The 18062-nt window shown below is 39.8% G+C and overlaps 2 protein-coding genes across 4 annotated transcripts in view; both read left to right on the plus strand.

The window, feature by feature from the left end:
* Positions 1 to 17311, plus strand: part of EBPL (EBP like) — a 98274-nt gene extending 80963 nt beyond the window's left edge. The window contains exons 5-7 of the transcript XR_014236953.1: positions 2479 to 2646; positions 3666 to 16826; positions 16958 to 17311. The gene's annotated coding sequence lies outside the window, so the exon portion shown is untranslated. The remainder of the gene's footprint in view (positions 1 to 2478; positions 2647 to 3665; positions 16827 to 16957) is intronic.
* RCBTB1 (RCC1 and BTB domain containing protein 1) overlaps positions 3704 to 18062 on the plus strand; it is a 73004-nt gene continuing 58645 nt past the window's right edge. For 2 of the 3 annotated variants that reach the window (XM_082365502.1, XM_082365493.1), the window contains exon 1: positions 3707 to 3793. The gene's annotated coding sequence lies outside the window, so the exon portion shown is untranslated. Of the gene's footprint in view, positions 3794 to 18062 lie in introns of all 3 variants that reach the window. The other variant, XM_082365492.1, reaches the window with a different exon arrangement.

Raw genomic sequence — 18062 nt, forward strand, 5'->3', positions numbered from 1 at the left:
CTTTCTATCTGTGTTACCTTGGGTAAGTTATTTCATCTTTCTGAACCTCAGTTATCTCAACTGTAAAGCAAGAAGGTTGTACTAGTTCATCTCTAAATTTTGTTCAGCTCTAATATTCTATAGTTACAGTGCGATTTTTACTGAGCAGCTACGAGCAGTGCTCTGTACAGTCTATCACATTATTTTTTTAAAAACCTTTCAAAATGCATCTACATGCCATGTGAATGGAAGAGGTCAACATTATTCATGTATATGGAGACTAGGACATCATGTAACAGAATTAGATGTAGAATATAGTATTGCAGACTCTTTTTAAATGTCTTTATTTTGCATTACAAATTGTACTTTGAGTTATTATCACTTTAACTGGCTTGTGTTTTACATTTGCAGCACAGCTCATCTGCCAGAACTTTTCACTGTTTCTAGTTTCCATTTTATTGGAAGCACCATCTCTTTATAACTGAGTAAAGAACACGGCAGAGTCGGGGGAAATTTTTGTGCCTGTCTCTTTTTACTCTCTCTCTCTCTCTCTCACTCTGAACATAAATAGTATCTTGGCAGCTGATCTTTGTCGTTTAAAAAAAACACACATGAAAAGGAAACAGCAGCGGATGATCTGCTTTCTGAAACAGTGTAAGAAAGATCTGAAGAGTGTTAGCTTTGCACTGAAGCTCCTTCAGCTTCTGCTTTTACAATATTTGCAGGTAGTTTCCTGACACTAAGGGGGAAAAGAAACAGTGGCCAGAGACTGTCTCCTGAAAATATGCAGGAAGGATAATGTGGAGGCCGAGACAGACGTGTGTGATGAGCTCCAGCCGTGCCTCAAAACAGGAACTGATGACAGGGAGGTTTTGCTATTTATCTTCCAAGGTTGTTTTAATATGCAAAGTAGGTCCTCAGCAGCAGCTGCTCTTCAGTCAGCCACATTTCCTGAACTGGCTAGTGTATTTTTAGTTGACAGGAAGAAAACCACTTGGTTAGGAAGGAGCTCGGATGGTCATGTCTCAGAAACTCAGATCAGCACTTGAGACTTTACTACATTTCCCAGACGAGTTACTGTCACTCTGGGCAGCAAGCAACAGAGTGTTTACTTCAATTCTCTTCTTTTTATTAAAAATCATTACATAAGTTTTGATGGATATATTTTTCTGTATGAGCGTCAAACAATATAAAAGTCTACAAGGTGAAATGCCTAAGCTCACCCTCCAAATCACTACTCCCTTCCTCAGAGATAATCAGAATCCACAGTTTGATGTACATTTTTACAGTGATATTTCTATAATATACTCACATATTTTGGAGCAGACAGATATTTTATTTTATTTTTTTTGTTTGGTTAGGTCTTTTTTTTTAATGTAATTGTGATGTCTGTAACATTTCATTTAACAATGTTGCAGTGATTTCTCCATGTTGGTACATATAAGTCTACCTTGGTTATCTTTTGTTACTATCTTAAAAAATAATTTATTAAATATTGAGAAGGCCGTAAGAAGTATAATACTAAAACACAGGCGAAATTATGTGATCCTAGAGATTTGCAGAATCTGCAGGAGACCTTTCTAGAACAGGGAGTGCTGCAGCTTCCCCAGGCCAATCTTCCGTAGCTGCACAGGTATCGATAAGATGAGAAATCAATGGCTGCTCTAGAGGGAAGGCAGAGCATTCCCCAAAGAATGGGTGTTTACACAATATAGGAGTGTTCATATACTTTTGGCCCCTAGCAAACATTGCCCAACTGGTGTTCTTGAGGTTGGTACATACCTATGCTTGGGAAAGATGTGGAGGCTGGAGGAGGTGAGGAGATGGGGAGAAATCTGGAGTGTAGAGAAGCTTGGATTTCCATTGACACTTTTTTTCTCCTAGAGAGATACTGACACACAGTCACTGGATTAAATTGATGCTCCCATCTCAATTAACTCATTAGGTAGGAATAACAAATTTACATACCAGTGTGTGGGCTTATTCTCATGAACCCTCCATCCAAAAAAGTAAAAAAAGAAAAGAGAAAAGGAAGATGTGGGGTTTTTTAAACCCTCAAACATTGAAAACTTTTCTTCCCTTTAACTGCTTTCCCCAGTCACATCAGGTGAGTTATATGTGAAATTAATATTTCAGAGTTTGCCGTGGTAGAAAAAGAAAGAAGTAGGAATAAGACTTTAAAAAAGAAAAGAGGGACATGTAAAAACTATATCAGGATATGAATACCAATGCCCCACCCCTAATCATTTGAAACAAGTGTTAGAGGCAGCAGCAATACCGGATTTCCATTTAGTCACCCGCTAGATCTGTTGCCTTTTAAACAACTTTAGATATCATTTTTATTTTGATAAATGCAGGGAGAGGGCAGGGAAATGTCTGCCTGGCGTGTTACAACATATTAAGCTTATACCTTGCTAAAACAACATATTAAGCTTATACCTTGCTAAAACTCTAGGAAATGGTGACTCCTGTATAAATTCTGATTCTCCTTCTTCCTAGGAGTGTTTTATCCATATTTGAAGACTCCTTGGATATCCCTATTGTATGATTGGGAATTCTGCCTTCTAATCTGGCTCATTGATTCACTTCTGAGTGGACTGAGACAAATCCTACTAATCCTACTAATCCTACTAAACTAATTTGTTTCCTTGTTTGTGAAGCACTGAAGTAAGTAATCCTCTTGTGGAAGTGCCTGGGCCACCTTTTAAAAGTTGGTCACCCCTGTAGTGGGATCGGAAATATTGCAGTGATTTTTAGAGTTGGATGAAGAAATGTATCTTGAAATTAAAAAATAGTTAAACCTATAGCACTTACCATAGCTGGGTGTGAATTTCTTATCAAAGACAGTGTCAAATCTAGGTTGGTTAATAAATATACTAGAAACAAACACAATAAATGGGAATAAAACATTTAACAGATGTGAAGTTTGGCTCACGCCACACGGTGGCAGGCTTACTCTGTGTTGTGCTTCCTTTTCAAGCAACAAATCTAAATGCTTGCATTTAACTACATCAAATCTTTTAGAAAGTTAACTTTTAGAAAGTATGACATAAGTTATTAATTTGTCAAGATTATATTTTCTTGTAAAATGTTCTTTACGTTGTATGATACCTGAGCAGCAGTGATTTGAGCCTTCGACAGGACATTCTACCTCTAGATCTCAATTACTTCATCACTAAAATGATGGGCTTGGGTTACTTACAGTTCTAAAATTGTCATACCTCTCCTATAACTAAAAAAAGCCTAAACATTCTTCTTCAGTAACAAGAATTTCAGTCATATTGCAGTTAACTTGATAAGGAATGTAGTTTTTTAGTTAGATTGCCTAGATTTGAATTTGAGTTCTGTCATTTATTAACCGTGAGGTAAGGAACTTCACCTGTCAAAATTCCACTTTCCTCACCTGTAAAGTGCTATAAATTATACTACATATCCAATGGGGTTGTTAGGATTAAATGCGGAAAAATGTATGTGTGGCAGAGACTCGCAAACTGTTCACCAAATCATTTCTTTTTTTTCCTGGACAATCAGCTAAACCACATCCCACATCGTCACGTGCAGTTAATTGTGGTCATAAGACTGAATTCTGGCCAAGGGAATGTAAGAGAAAGAAATTCATGCTACTCCTAGGCTCAGCTCGCAAAAATCTCCCATTGTGATCCTCCTTGTTCTTTCAACTTCTGCAGTTTCCCTGGAAGCTACTTGTTAAAGATGCCAGGACCACCATCTTTAGGAAATGGAAGGAAACTTGGTCCCGAAACACGGTGTGGAGGAGAGCTTTATGCCTGTTAGAAACACTCGTTTTGGACTTTACGTAAGTGAGAAATAAACTTTGATTTTGTTAAGCCACGGAGATTCTGGGATTTATCTATTATGGCAGCTAGCATTAACTAAAATAGCATGTAAAGCGCTTAGCACAATACCTGTTTAATAAATATTAGATGTTTTCAATATCATGACTCTTAATAATACAGACCAAGAGCCTAAAACTCTGAACTTAAAACACAAGCAAGGGGCTTCCCCGGTGGCGCAGTGGTTGAGAATCTGCCTGCCAATGCAGGGGACACAGGTTCGAGCCCTGGTCTGGGAAGATCCCACATGCCGCAGAGCAACTGGGCCCGTGAGCCACAATTACTGAGCCTGCGCGTCTGGAGCCTGTGCTCCGCAACAAGAGAGGCCGCGATAGTGAGAGGCCCGCGCACCGCGATGAAGAGTGGCCCCCACTTGCTGCAACTAGAGAAAGCCCTCGCACAGAAACGAAGACCCAACACAGCCATAAAAAAAAAAAAAAAAAAAAAACACACAAGCAATAGTATGGAAATCTCTTCTGCAGTATACAAGACTTGGGCCCCCCCCCTTTTTTTTTAAAACTAGAGAAATAAAGTTGTGTATAGATGTAGGAAAAATCTGAACAGTTCACGTATGTAACTTGTAGAAAGTCAGTATTTTGTATTTATATTTGCTACATACACTTTGGGGAAAAATTAACAGAATATAAAAGAAGAAAAACTGAATTAAAAATATAAGTTGGTGCTATCTTTAAAATAATATTTTTTAAAAATTGAAGTATAGTTGATGTACTATATCATGTAAGTTTTAGGTGTCCACCATAGTGATTCACAATTTTTAAAGGTTGTATTCCATTTATAGCTATTATAAAATATTGGCTATATTCCCTGTGTTGTACTGTATATCCCTGTAGGTTATGTATTTTATACACAGTATATTTTATACATAGTTTGTACCTCTTAATCCCTTACCCCTATTTTGCCCCACGCCCTTTCCCTCTCCCAATGGTAACTACTAGTTTGTTCTTTATATCTGTGTAAAATAATATTTTAAATTATTTCTCCCTTGTGATGACTTCAGTGTTATGATTCATTCAGTGATTTCTCTTAGTACTTCACACAATGCTTATCTTTCTTTCTTGAAAATGTCTTTTCTTGGCTCCAACACTTTCTGATATTTTAACGCTTTTGCTCATGCCTATTCCCAGTTCTCTTAAAGCCCAGATCAAATTTCGCATATTCAAAGACTTCCAAGACATCCTGGTTGGAAAGGATCCTACTTACACTGAACTGTAACATTTATACAATCCAAGGCTCTTAACCATTTGCTGTCTTCTATAGTAGGGTTTATTTTCAGGTGGGTTTATAAAGCTTGCTTCTCCCTAACAGATAGTAAACTACCTGATGAGAGAGACTGTGTTTTTTGTTTTGTTTTGTTTTGTTCTAACATCTTTATTGGAGTATAATTGCTTTACAATGGTGTGTTAGTTTCTGCTTTATAACAAAGTGAATCAGCTATACATATACACATATACCATTATCACCTTCCTCTTGCGTCTCCCTCCCACCCTCCCTATCCCACCCCTCTAGGTGGTCACAAAGCACCAAGCTGATCTCCCTGTGTTATGCGGCTGCTTCCCACTAGCTATCTGTTTTACATTTGGTAGTATATATAAGTCCATGCCTCTCTCTCACTTCGTCCCAGCTTACCCTTCCCCCTCCCCATGTCCTCAAGTCCATTCTCTACATCTGCTTCTTTATTCCTGTCCTACCCCTAGGTTCTTCAGAACCATTTTTTTTCCCCCATATATATGTGTTAGCATACAGTATTTGTTTTTCTCTTTCTGATTTACTTCACTGTGTGTGAAAGACTCTAGGTCCATCCACTTCACTACAAATAAGTCAATTTCGTTTCTTTTTGTGGCTGAGTAATATTCCATTGTATATATGTGCCACATCTTCTTTATCCATTCATCTGTCAATGGACACTTATGTTGCTTCCATGTCCTGGCTATTGTAAATAGAGCTGCAATGAACATTGTGGTACATGACTCTTTCTGAATTATGGTTTTCTCAGGGTATATGCCCAGTAGTGGGATTGCTGGGTCGTATGGTAGTTCTATTTTTAGTTTTTTAAGGAACCTCCATACTGTTCTCCATAGTGGCTGTATCAATTTACATTCCCACCAACAGTGCAAGAGGGTTCCCTTTTCTCCACACCCTCTCCAACATTTATCGTTTGTAGATTTTTTGATGATGGCCATTCTGACTGGTGTGAGATGATACCCCGTTGTAGTTTTGATTTGCATTTCTCTAAAGATTAGTGATGTTAAGCATCCTTTCATGTGTTTGTTGGCAATCTGTATATCTTCTTTGGAGAAATGTCTATTTAGATCTTCTGCCATTTTTGGATTGGGTTGTTTGTTTTTTTGATATTGAGCTGCATGAGCTGCTTGTAAATCTTGGAGATTAATCCTTTGTCAGTTGCTTCATTTGCAAATATTTTCTCCCATTCTGAGGGTTGTCTTTTCATCTTGTCTATGGTTTCCTTTGCTGTGCAAAAGCTTTTAAGTTTCATTAGGTCCCATTTGTTTATATTTGTTTTTATTTCCATTTCTCTAGGAGGTGGGTCAAAAAGGATCTTGCTGTGATTTATGTCAAAGAGTGTTCTGCCTGTGTTTTCCTCTAACAGTTTGATAGTGTCTGGCCTTACATTTAGGTCTTTAATCCATTTGAGTTTATTTTTGTGTATGGTGTTAGGGAGTGTTCTAATTTCATTCTTTTACATGTAGCTGTCCAATTTTCCCAGCACCACTTATTGAAGAGGCTGCCTTTCTCCATTGTATATTCTTGCCTCCTTTATGAAAAATAAGGTGACCATATGTGCGTGGGTTTATCTCTGGGCTTTCTATCCTGTTCCATTGATCTATATTTCTGTTTTTGTGCCAGTACCATACTCTCTTGATTACTGTAGCTTTGTAGTATAGTCTGAAGTCAGGGCTCCTGATTCCTCCAGCTACATTTTTCTTTCTCAAGATTGCTTTGGCTATTTGGGGTCTTATGTGTTTCCATACAAATTGTGAAATTTTTTGTTCTAGTTCTGTGAAAAATGCCAGTGGTAGTTTGATAGGGATTGTATTGAATCTGTAGATTGCTTTGGGTAGTAGAGTCATTTTCACAACATTGATTCTTCCAATCCAAGAACATGGTATATCTCTCCATCTGTTTGTATCATCTTTAATTTCTTTCATCAGTATCTTATAGTTTTCTGCATACAGGTCTTTTGTCTCCTTAGGTAGGTTTATTCCTAGGTATTGTATTCTTTTTGTTGCAATGGTAAATGGGACTGTTTCCTTAATTTCTCTTTCAGAGTTTTCATCATTAGTGTATAGGAATGCAAGAAATTTCTGTGCATTAATTTTGTATCCTGCTAACTTTACCAAATTCATTGATTAGCTCTAGCAGTTTTCTGGTGGCGTCTTTAGGATTCTCTATGTATAGTATCATGTCATCTGCAAACAGTGACAGCTTTACTTCTTCTTTTCTGATTTAGATTCCTTTTATTTCTTTTTCTTCTCTGATTGCTGTGACTAAAACTTTCAAAACTATGTTGAATAATAGTGGTGAGAGTGAACAACCTTGTCTTGTTCCTGATTTTGGTGGAAATGATTTCAGTTTTTCACCATTGAGAACGATGTTGGCAGTGGGTTTGTCATATATGGCCTTTATTATGTTGAGGTAAGTTCCCTCTATGCCTACTTTCTGGAGGGTTTTTATCATAAATGGGGGTTGAATTTTGTCAAAAGCTTTTTCTGCATCTATTGAGATGATCGTATGGTTTTTCTCCTTCAGTCTGTTAATATGGTGTATCACATTGATTGATTTGCATATATTGAAGAATCCTTGCATTCCTGGGATAAACCCCACTTGATCATGGTGTATGATCCTTTTAATGTGCTGTTGGATTCTGTTTGCTAGTATTTTGTTGAGGATTTTTGCATCTATGTTCATCAGTGATATTGGCCTGTAGTTTTCTTTCTTTGTGACATCTTTGTCTGGTTTTGGTATCAGGGTGATGGTGGCCTCACAGAATTAGTTTGGGAGTGTTCCTCCCTCTGCTATATTTTGGAAGAGTTTGAGAATGATAGGTGTTAGCTCTTCTCTAAATGTTTGATAGAATTCTCCTGTGAAGCCATCTGGTCCTGGGTTTTGTTTGTTGGAAGATTTTTAACCACAGTCTCAATTTCAGTCCTTGTGATTGGTCTGTTTATATTTTCTGTTTCTTCCTGGTTCGGTTTCGGAAGGTTGTGCTTTCCTAAGAATTTGTCCATTTCTTCCAGGTTGTCCATTTTATTGGCATACAGTTGCTTGTAGTAATCTCTCATGATCCTTTGTATTTCTGCAGTGTCAGTGGTTACTTCTCCTTTTTCATTTCTAATTCTATTGATTTGAGTCTTCTCCCTGTTTTTCTTGATGAGTCTGGCTAATGGTTTATCAATTTTGTTTATCTTCTCAAAGAACCAGCTTTTAGCTTTATTGATCTTTGCTATTGTTTCCTTCACTTCTTATTCATTTATTTCTGATCTGATCTTTATGATTTCTTTCCTTCTGCTAACTTTGGGGGGTTTTTTGTTCTTCTTTCTCTAATTGCTTTAAGTGTAAGGTTAGGTTGTTTATTTGAGATGTTTCTTGTTTCTTGAGATAGGATTGTATTCTATAAACTTCCCTCTTAGAACTGCTTTTGCTGCATCCCATAGGTTTTGGGTCATCGTGTTTTCACTGTCACTTGTTTCTAGGTATTTTTTGATTTCCTCTTTGATTTCTTCAGTGATCTTTTGGTTATTAACTAGTGTATTGTTTAGCCTCCATGTGTTTGCATTTTTTACAGACTTTTCCCTGTAATTGATCTAGTCTCATAGTGTTGTGGTCAGAAAAGATACTTGATAATCATATCAATTTTCAATTTTCTTAAATTTACCAAGGCTTGATTTGTAACCCTAGATATGATCTATCCTGGAGAATGTTCCATGAGCACTTGAGAAGAAAGTGTATTCTGTTGTTTTTGGATGGAATGTCCTATAAATATCAATTAAGTCCATCTTGTTTAATGTATCATTTAAAGCTTTTGTTTCCTTATTTATTTTCATTTTGGATAATCTGTCCATTGGTGAAAGTGGGGTGTTAAAGTCCCCTACTATGATTGTGTTACTGTCCATATCCTCTTCTATGGCTGTTATTATTTGCCTTACGTATTGAGGTGCTCCTATGTTGGGTGCATAAATATTTAGAATTGTTATATCTTCTTCCTGGATTGATCCCTTGATTATTTTGTAGTGTCCTTCTTTGTCTCTTGTAATAGTCTTTATTTTAAAGTCTGTTTTGTCTGATATGAGAATTGCTACTCCAGCTTTCTTTTGATTTCCATTTGCATGGAATATCTTTTTCCATCCCCTCACTTTTAGGCTGTATGTGTCCCTAGGTCTGAAGTGGGTTTCTAGTAGACAGCATATATACGGGTCTTGTTTTTGTATACATTCAACCAGTCTGTGTCTTTTGGTGGGAGCATTTAATCCATTTACATTTAAGGTAATTATCAATATGTATGTTCCTATTACCATTTTCTTAATTGTTTTGGGTTTGTTATTGTAGGTCTTTTCCTTCTCTTGTGTTTCCTGCCTAGAGAAGTTCCTTTAGCATTTGTTGTAAAGCTGGTTTGGTGGTGCTGAATTCTCTTAGTTCTGCTTGTCTGTAAATGTTTTAATTTCTCCGTCAAATCTGAATGAGGTCCTTGCTGGGTAGAGTAATCTTGGTTGTAGGTTTTTCCCTTTCATCACTTTAAGTATGTCCTACCACTCCCTTCTGGCTTGCAGAGTTTCTGCTGAAAGATTAACTGTTAACCTTATGGGGATTCCCTTGTATGTTATTTGTTGTTTTTCCCTTGCTGCTTTTAATATTTTTTCTTTGTATTTAATTGTTGATAGTTTGATTAATATTTGTTTTGGTGTGTTTCTCCTTGGATTTATCCTGTATGGGACTCTCTGTGCTTCCTGGACTTGATTAACTATTTCGTTTCCCATATTAGGGAAGTTTTCAACTATAATCTCTTCAAATATTTTCTCAGTCCCTTTCTTTTTCTCTTCTTCTTCTGGGATCCCTATAATTCGAATGTTGGTGCGTTTAATGTTGTCCCAGAGGTCTCTAAGACTGTCCTCAATTCTTTTCATTCTTTTTTCTTTGTTCTGCTCTGCAGTAGTTATTTCCACTCTTTTATCTTCCAGGTCACTTATCTGTTCTTCTGCCTCAGTTATTCTGCTATTGATCCCTTCTAGAGAATTTTTAATTTCATTTATTGTGTTGTTCATCATTGTTTGTTTGCTCTTTAGGTCTTCTAGGTCCTTGTTAAACGTTTCTTGTATTTTCTCCATTCTATTTCCAAGATTTTGGATATCTTTACTATCATTACTCTGAATTCTTTCTCAGGTAGACTGCCTATTTCCTCTTCATTTGTTAGGTCTGGTGGGTTTTTACCTTGCTCCTTCATCTGCTGTGTGTTTCTCTGTCTTCTCATTTTGCTTAACTTACTGTGTTTGGGGTCTCCTTTTCACAGGCTGCAGGTTCGTAGTTCCCGTTGTTTTTGGTGTCTGTTCCCAGTGGCTAAGGTGGTTCAGTGGGCTGTGTAGGCTTCCTGGTGGAGGGGAGTAGAGCCTGTGTTCTGGTGGATGAGGCTTGATCTTGTCTTTCCGGTGGGCAGGACCACGTCCGGTGGTGTGTTTTGGGGTGTCTGTGACCTTATTATGATTTTAGGCAGCCTCTCTGCTAATGGGTGGGGTTGTGTTCCTGTCTTGCTGATTGTTTGGTATAGGGTGTCCTGCTCTGTAGCTTGGTGGTCATTGAGTGGAGCTGGGTCTTAGCGTTGAGATGGAGATCTCTGGGAGAGCTTTTGCCATTTGATATTACGTGGAGCCAGGAGGTCTCTAGTGGACCAATGTCCTGAACTTGGCTCTCCCACCTCAGAGACACAGGTCTGACACCCAGCCAGAGCACCAAGAGCCTGTCAGCCACATGGCTCAGAAGAAAAGGGAGAGAAAAAGAAATAAAGACAGAAAAAAATAAAGTTATTAAAATAAGAAATAAAAAATAATTATTAAAAATAAAAAAATTACAAAGTAATAAAAAAAGAAAAGAAAGAAAGAAGAGAGCAACCAAACCAAAAAACAAATCCACCAATGATACCAAGTGCTAAAAACTGTACTAAAAAAAAAAAAAAAAAAGGACAGACAGAACCCTAGGGCAAATGGTAAAAGCAAAGCTATACAGAGAAAATCACACAAAGAAGCATACACATACACACTCACAAAAAGAAAAAAAGGAAAAAATATATATATATCTATATATATAAAAAAAAAGGAAGAAGAGAGCAACCAAATCAATAAACAAATCTACCAATGATAATAAACTCTAAATACTAAACTAAGATAAACATAAAACCAGAAACAAATTAGATGCAGAAAGCAAACCCCAAGTCTACAGTTGCTCCCAAAGTGCACTGCCTCAGTTTGGGGTGATTTGTTGTCTATTCAGGTATTCCACAGATGCAGGGTACATCAAGTTGATCGTGGGGATTTAATCCGCTGCTCCTGAGGCTGCAGGGAGAGATTTCCGTTTCTCTTCTTTGTTCGCACAGCTCCTGGGGTTCATCTTTGGATTTGGCGCTGCCTCTGCGTGTAGGTTGCCTGAGGGTGTCCGTTCCTGCTCTTACAGGACGGGTTTAAAGGAGAGCTGATTAGGGGGCTATGGCTCACCCAGGCTGGGGGGAGGGAGGGGTACGGAATGTGGGGCGAGCCTGCGGCAGCAGAGACCAGAGTGACGTTGCGCCTGCCTGAGGCACGCCGTGCGTTCTCCTGGGGAAGTTGTCCCTGGATCACGGGACCCTGGCTGTGGCGGGCTGCATAGGCTCCCAGGAGGGGAGGTGTGAAGAGTGACCTGTGCTTGTTCACAGGCTTCTTGGTGGCTGCAGGAGCAGCCTTAGCATCCCATGCCCGTCTCTGGGGCCCGCGCTGATAGCCGCAGCTCGCGCCCGTCTCTGGAGCTCGTTTAGGCGGTGCTCTTAATCCCCTCTCCTCGTGCACCACGAAACAATGGTCTCTTGCATTTCTGGCAGCTCCATACTTTTTCCCGGGCTCCCTCCCGGCTAGCTGTGGCTCACTAGCCCCCTTCAGGCTGTGTTCATGCCGCCAACCCCAGTCCTCTTACTGGGTTCTGATCTCCGAAGCCTGAGCCTCAGCTCTCAGCCCCCGGCCACCCCGATGGGTGAGCAAACAAGCCTCTCGGGCTGGTGAGTGCTGGTCGGCACTGATCCTCTGTGCGGGAATCTCTCCGCTTTGCCCTCTGCACCCCTGTTGCTGCACTGTCCTCCGTGGCTCTGAAGCTCCCCCCCAACCCCGCCATCCCCGCCGCAAAGTGGCTTCCTAGTGTGTGGAAACTTTTCCTTCTTCACAGCTCCCTCCCAGAGGTACAGGTCCTGTCCCTATTCTTTTGTCACTGTTTTTTCTTTTTTCTTTTGCCCTACCCAGGTACGTGGGGAGTTTCTTGCCTTTTGGGAAGTCTGAGGTCTTCTGCCAGCGTTCAGTAGGTGTTGTGTAGGAGTTGTTCCACATGTAGATGTATTTCTGATGTATCTGTGGGGAGGAAGGTGATCTCCACGTCTTACTCCTCTGCCGTCTTGAAGGTCTCCTCGAGACCTTCTGTGGTATTGCCCACAGAAAAGAGTGGAGTTTTGTGCAAATAGTTATTGATACTAGACTCACTGGTATAAAAGCCCCAAGTATATGAGATTCCCCCTAACATTTTAGTATCTATCTTCCATGGAGTTTTATAAGAATGAAGAGCAACAGCTGAACAATACTTTATAATTGGGGGACAATAGTGGCAGAGATGGTATTTTATGGTCTGTGGTTTCGGTTAGAGGAAGTTTACAAAGAATACATTGGTGCCTGATTTTGCATTTTGAAACGAGGATGATTTTATATGTACTACCGGTTAAACTTATTTTGCTTTTTTTCAGTCCATCCTAACTATTCATTTTTTTCTTTCTTTTTTGCATATTTGCTTAAGATGTTTTCCTTAAAAATATTAAAAGTAATAGATAAATTTTTTAACATTGTATATGCAACATCATAAGGACCTTAGAATGTTTAACTCTGAATTTTGCCTTTCATCTTCAGTGTGATTGCTGTGTAATATCCTAGTTTCACCCTGTGTTTACCCTCTAAAAATTAGTAATTTTTTATAGTCAGTGTTTACTTAGATTTACCAATGTATCTACTAATTTCTTTGCTCATTATTGATTCTTGCATTCTAATCCTTCCTCCTTGGTTTATTTTTCTTCTTTCTGCAAGGGTCTGTGAGTGGGAAATTCTCTTAGTCTTGGTTTGAAAACGTCTTTATTTTATCCTCACCTTTGAATGTTAGCTTAACTGGATAGAAAGTTCTAGATTAACAGATATTTTCCCCCATCATTTTGAAGATATTATTTCATTATCTTTGTCACCTATTGTTTGTAAGAAGCCAGCTTTGTATGTGTATTGTTTCTTTGTAGGTGAATGTGACTTTTAAGCCCATCCTTAACATTTGTAGAACCCAGTGCAAAATTACAAATGGAGGCCCACATATCATATGTCTAAAAATTTATGAGTTAAAAATCAAGCCAACAATTTGAATAAAATATATTCTATTGTGTCTTGACAAATACAGCTTTTTAATAACCTGGATGGCCAAGCCTTGAATTTAGTATTCTTGGAATCTTTGGGGTTCTATATTGGAACTTGGCACAGCAGGGAGGGAGTACCATCCTGGTCTCTGTCCCAGAGTTCATCTCCCATCTTTTCCAATCCTGGCTTCATCCCACACTGCAAGGAGCTTTACACATATGCTTGGGGAGACTCCACTTCCAAGCCCTACAACAGTCCCTCCCTGACCACCCCATGGCCCTAAGGGTATGCAGTCTGTCTTAGGGGGGATGGATATAGGGAAGAGGTCCATGTACGTCCTAGAAGTGGACTGGGAATTCCAGGGTCTTGGGCACCTGGAACATGGTTTGGAGGGGAAGGGGCAAACTTTGGGTGGGCATGTTTCTTGATGTTGCAGTAACCTCCTTAATGGTTTCTTCCCATCCAGTCTTTTTCCTCACTATCAGAGAGAATTTTTTAAAAGTGCAAATCACAGCATTTTACACTCTTGCTTAAAAACCCTTTAAAGGCCTCCCATTGCATTTGAAACAAAATCCTTTAAAAGGACTACAGATCTCTGGGTGGTACTTCAACAGGCTAAGCTCTTTGGGAAGAGCCTTTATCCAAGATGTTTCTCTTCCTAAGACACACTCTCCTACCTGCTCTTCCCATGGCTGACTGCTATCGTGTAATATTTGGCTTAAATGTCACCTCCTCTCCAAGTACACCTTCCCTGTGTTTGCTATTACTGCATCTTGCTCATCTCCTTCAGAGTACAAGTCATAAATTCATTTTACTTGTTTAGTGTCTTCTCCTTCAAACTGCAATCTACACTAAAGAGACTGTCAAAGATAAGATTTCCTGGGAAGTCGACTCTGAGATGATTAGCACATAGAAAGTTTATTAGGAGGGACTCTAATTAACACCATTTGAACAAAAGAAAGTAAGACTGAGCAGCAATCAGTCAGCGGAGGCTGGCTTCCCAGAAAGGGGCTGACTTTCAGCAAACCAGTTCTCTTCAGCTGAAGCAGTTCCTAAGAGGGCTGCAGCTGTGGTCTGGGCAGGGCCGTATCCCATCCAGGGTGGTCCATGCCTTGCGCCACTCAGATCCACTTCCTTCACACGAATCTGAGGAGCAGTTCCTTCAGGACACTGGGGTGCCGTTTTTCCTTGGGAAACTTATAAAGAGGAAGGTTAGGAAGATGAACTACAACCCCCCCCTGCTGCTGCAGTTGGTCTTGAGGCTGCAACCAGTACCCATCCTCTCCCGCCTCACTGTCAATTAGCACCTCTGAAGGTTTAGGTGATTTACCCAGTGGAGTGACTCAGACCCTCCAAACCCACGAGTTCCAGTTACTGTTTACCATGCCCTTCTCAGGCTGCACCTGCTGCTCTTGTCCATTTGTCATCAAAATTGCACAAGACAGTACTAAAAGATGTCTAAGTTGATTACCTGGGTGCACCAAACGCACGCTTCCCTGCCTCCACTGTGTAACAGTAGCCTTGCTGCCTCTTGATGGTAAGAGTCAACTACGCCCACCAGGATCTTACTCTTGCCTGCTGGTCCTTGAAACGAGGGGCCCAAAGTGCCTGGGTGGTGGTGTAGCCTAAAGTTCAATGGATATTCCTGCTGTGTTCCCTGGTAGAAACGTTCCCCCTCTGAGAACCAAGACCTTTAAACCTGTGGTTACAGTTGTGAGGATGAAAAAGCAGAAATTCCCCAAGTGGCTCACTGGAATTGATGGTAAATAGGGACACTCCTGCTTCCACACTTGGATCTCATTCCCAGGTATTCTGGGAATACAGCACCATATAATGGTGATTGATTTAGAGCATTACTGCTTCCTAGAGGGTAGCACTTTATCCTCATAGGGTATCATCCCCAAGCTGGCAATTCAGCCAAGCTTTCAACAGGCTGCTCTATTGCTTATTGGGCCAGTAGCTTCTGGGTGTTTTGCCAAGGGATAGGTCCAGTGGATTCCACAGCCATGTGCCCACTGCTGCCTCTCCTTTGTTATAAAGTGGATTCCTTGGTCGAATTCCATATTTAAGAAGCTCTTTCATCTGACAAAGGGCAAGGAAGCAATTCTAAACAGAGTGTACTGGATCACTTTTACACATAAAGGTGATCTTATGTGGGAGTGACATCGATACTATGAGAGGAGTAGTCTCATGCCTGGTCCAGGGAACAAAGTAGGTTTATCTTTTTACTTTTTATTTATTTTTTTTAACATCTTTATAGAAGTATAATTGCTTTACAATGGTGTGTTAGTTTCTGCTTTACAACACAGTGAATCAGCTATACATATACATATATCCCCATATCTCCTCCCTCTTGCGGCTCCCTCCTGCCCTCCCTATCCCACCCCAGGTTTATCTTTTTATGCCACCTGTTCAGCGTAGCATCTGCCTCAGTGCAGGTGAAGATATGAATCAGCAGAGTAGTCTACTTTAGCCAGGGCTAAGATGCTTGTTTGTTTATTTAATGTGTTTTCATGGTGAGCAAAGGGAATTCATCTGGTTCTCGGGGTGAGGGAAAAAAGGAATTAGAATTAAAATTCTTTTCCTAGTCTCCATTATCACTTCTCTCAAGCTTCCCCCCTGCCCCGCCTTGTTTTATGCCATGTTTATTTATCCCAACTATAAGAGCAGAAATTATCCCCAAAGTAGTTTGATCAGTAAGGATTGAGGTTGTAAAACTTATTGTGACTGATCACGTTCACCTGTTTGGTTAAGCTAATTGAAAATCACGGTGGAATCTCCCTCTAGATAGATTCTGTATTTTATTACATTTGCAGAATCCTAAAAGTTATGTCATTCTCAATTCTCAGAAATAATGATGTTTTTGAGAATGTCAGACAGATTTCCTGACTATGAATTACATACACAGGTAAACAATCTGATATAGTGACCTAAATATTCCCTATTTAGCCATTATAAGTGTTGGTGGTTCTCTGGCTTATTTCTCTCAATCTTGACCAACCATGAGAAGAGGGAGGGGCAGAGAAGAAAAGGTGGAGATAATCTGAGTGCTCCCAGCTGTTTTCATTCTCTCAGGAGAAATAACATTCAAGTCTTTGAGGAAGTAACTGAAATCTCTTTTATTTTTGCTTGCTGACTGTCAAGAACTTTCGAGTGTATGAAAAACAAGTGTCCGCCTAGGGGACCTTCAGAAGATTTTCTTGGCAAAGAAAATTGTGTAAGAGGTGCACTCAATCAAGTGTTAGATAGTCCAGCTGAAGGAAGTGGGGCTGGATTGGCTGACCCACACCTGCCCCAAATGACACCCACAGTAGAAGAGCACAGTGGAAGAAAAGGGAGCAAACAAAAGGTGATGCTCTAATTTTCCATTTTCTGAGAGCTTACCTTTGGAAATGAACTTCTGAAGCCTCTAAGAGTGATTAGAACTGTTCTCCTATGTCCCACCCCACCTTAACCCTTCCGTTAACTGTGTTTCCCTAGGTTCGTGACAGATGCTTTTTACCAGCATAGTCCTGTATTAGCGTGAACACCTAGAAGAGTCTTCCTCCTCGCCCACGTCTGGAGACAGAGCCCAGTTTCTTCTTAAACTACTATTTGTAAATTGAGTTCTTTGGTCCTGTAGAAAAAGTTCAGAGGGCTCTAAAATAATCTCTTTTGGAACAACTAATTTTGCTGTTTTCAGATAACAATTGTAGAGAGCTTTTGGAGCTGGAAAAAAAAAAAAGTAAAAAAAAAATCACCCAGCACTAGTGCACAGGTCAATTTTAGGTGAAGAGCCTAGATTTGTCTAATGGAAAGTTACTCAATCCAATAAATAATACTAATACTAATAAATGGCGAATTCTTTCAAGTACATTAACGTTAACCTAATTAGGTTTCCTTTGTTCCAGATGTAAATGAGGTCATCAAGTCCAGCCAGTCAGGGTTACTTGCTTTTCTTAAATAACACTGTTTCAGGCTTTGCTATCTTTGAACACACTGCTCTCTCTTCTGGAAGAGCCTTCCCTCCCTTTTTCATCTAACTACCGCTTGTCCACCAAATTCACCTTCCCAGGAAGTTTTTTTCCTAACCCCCTGTATAACTCGTGGTCCCCCATGTGTGTTCACTGAAGCATTCTGTATCACACTTTTCACCCTGGGCTGGAATAACCAGACTACACCTTCCTTGAGATCAGCAACCATGTCTTATTCAATTTTTCATCCTCCAAGATGCTGCAAATACAGCATCAGGTACACGATAAGCAATGAATGTTCAGGAAGTGTTCGATGACACAAACCCCCATTTTTTCTCAAACATGTTTTATTGAAGTAATTTTGATCAGGTTGGAGCCTAAAGAAACTGACTTCAGTGTTTTGAGAAAAGTAGGCCTCTTTTAGTAAATTCACTAAACCGCTGCTACCTTGGTCAAGCCACTTCGTTCAGTGGATATTAAGGGTCTATCACGTGGACCTTCACTCAGTGGTTGTTGAGGACCTACCACACGGACCCTCCTCATTCAGTGGCTACTGAGGGCACAGAAATAAGCCCAGAAGTCTTGTTTTAAAGAGTTTATAATCTAGGGAAGAAGATAGGGATAATTTACTT

This window comes from Balaenoptera borealis (genome assembly GCF_965194805.1).
Source record: "Balaenoptera borealis genome assembly, chromosome: 18".
Taxonomy (NCBI): domain Eukaryota; kingdom Metazoa; phylum Chordata; class Mammalia; order Artiodactyla; family Balaenopteridae; genus Balaenoptera; species Balaenoptera borealis.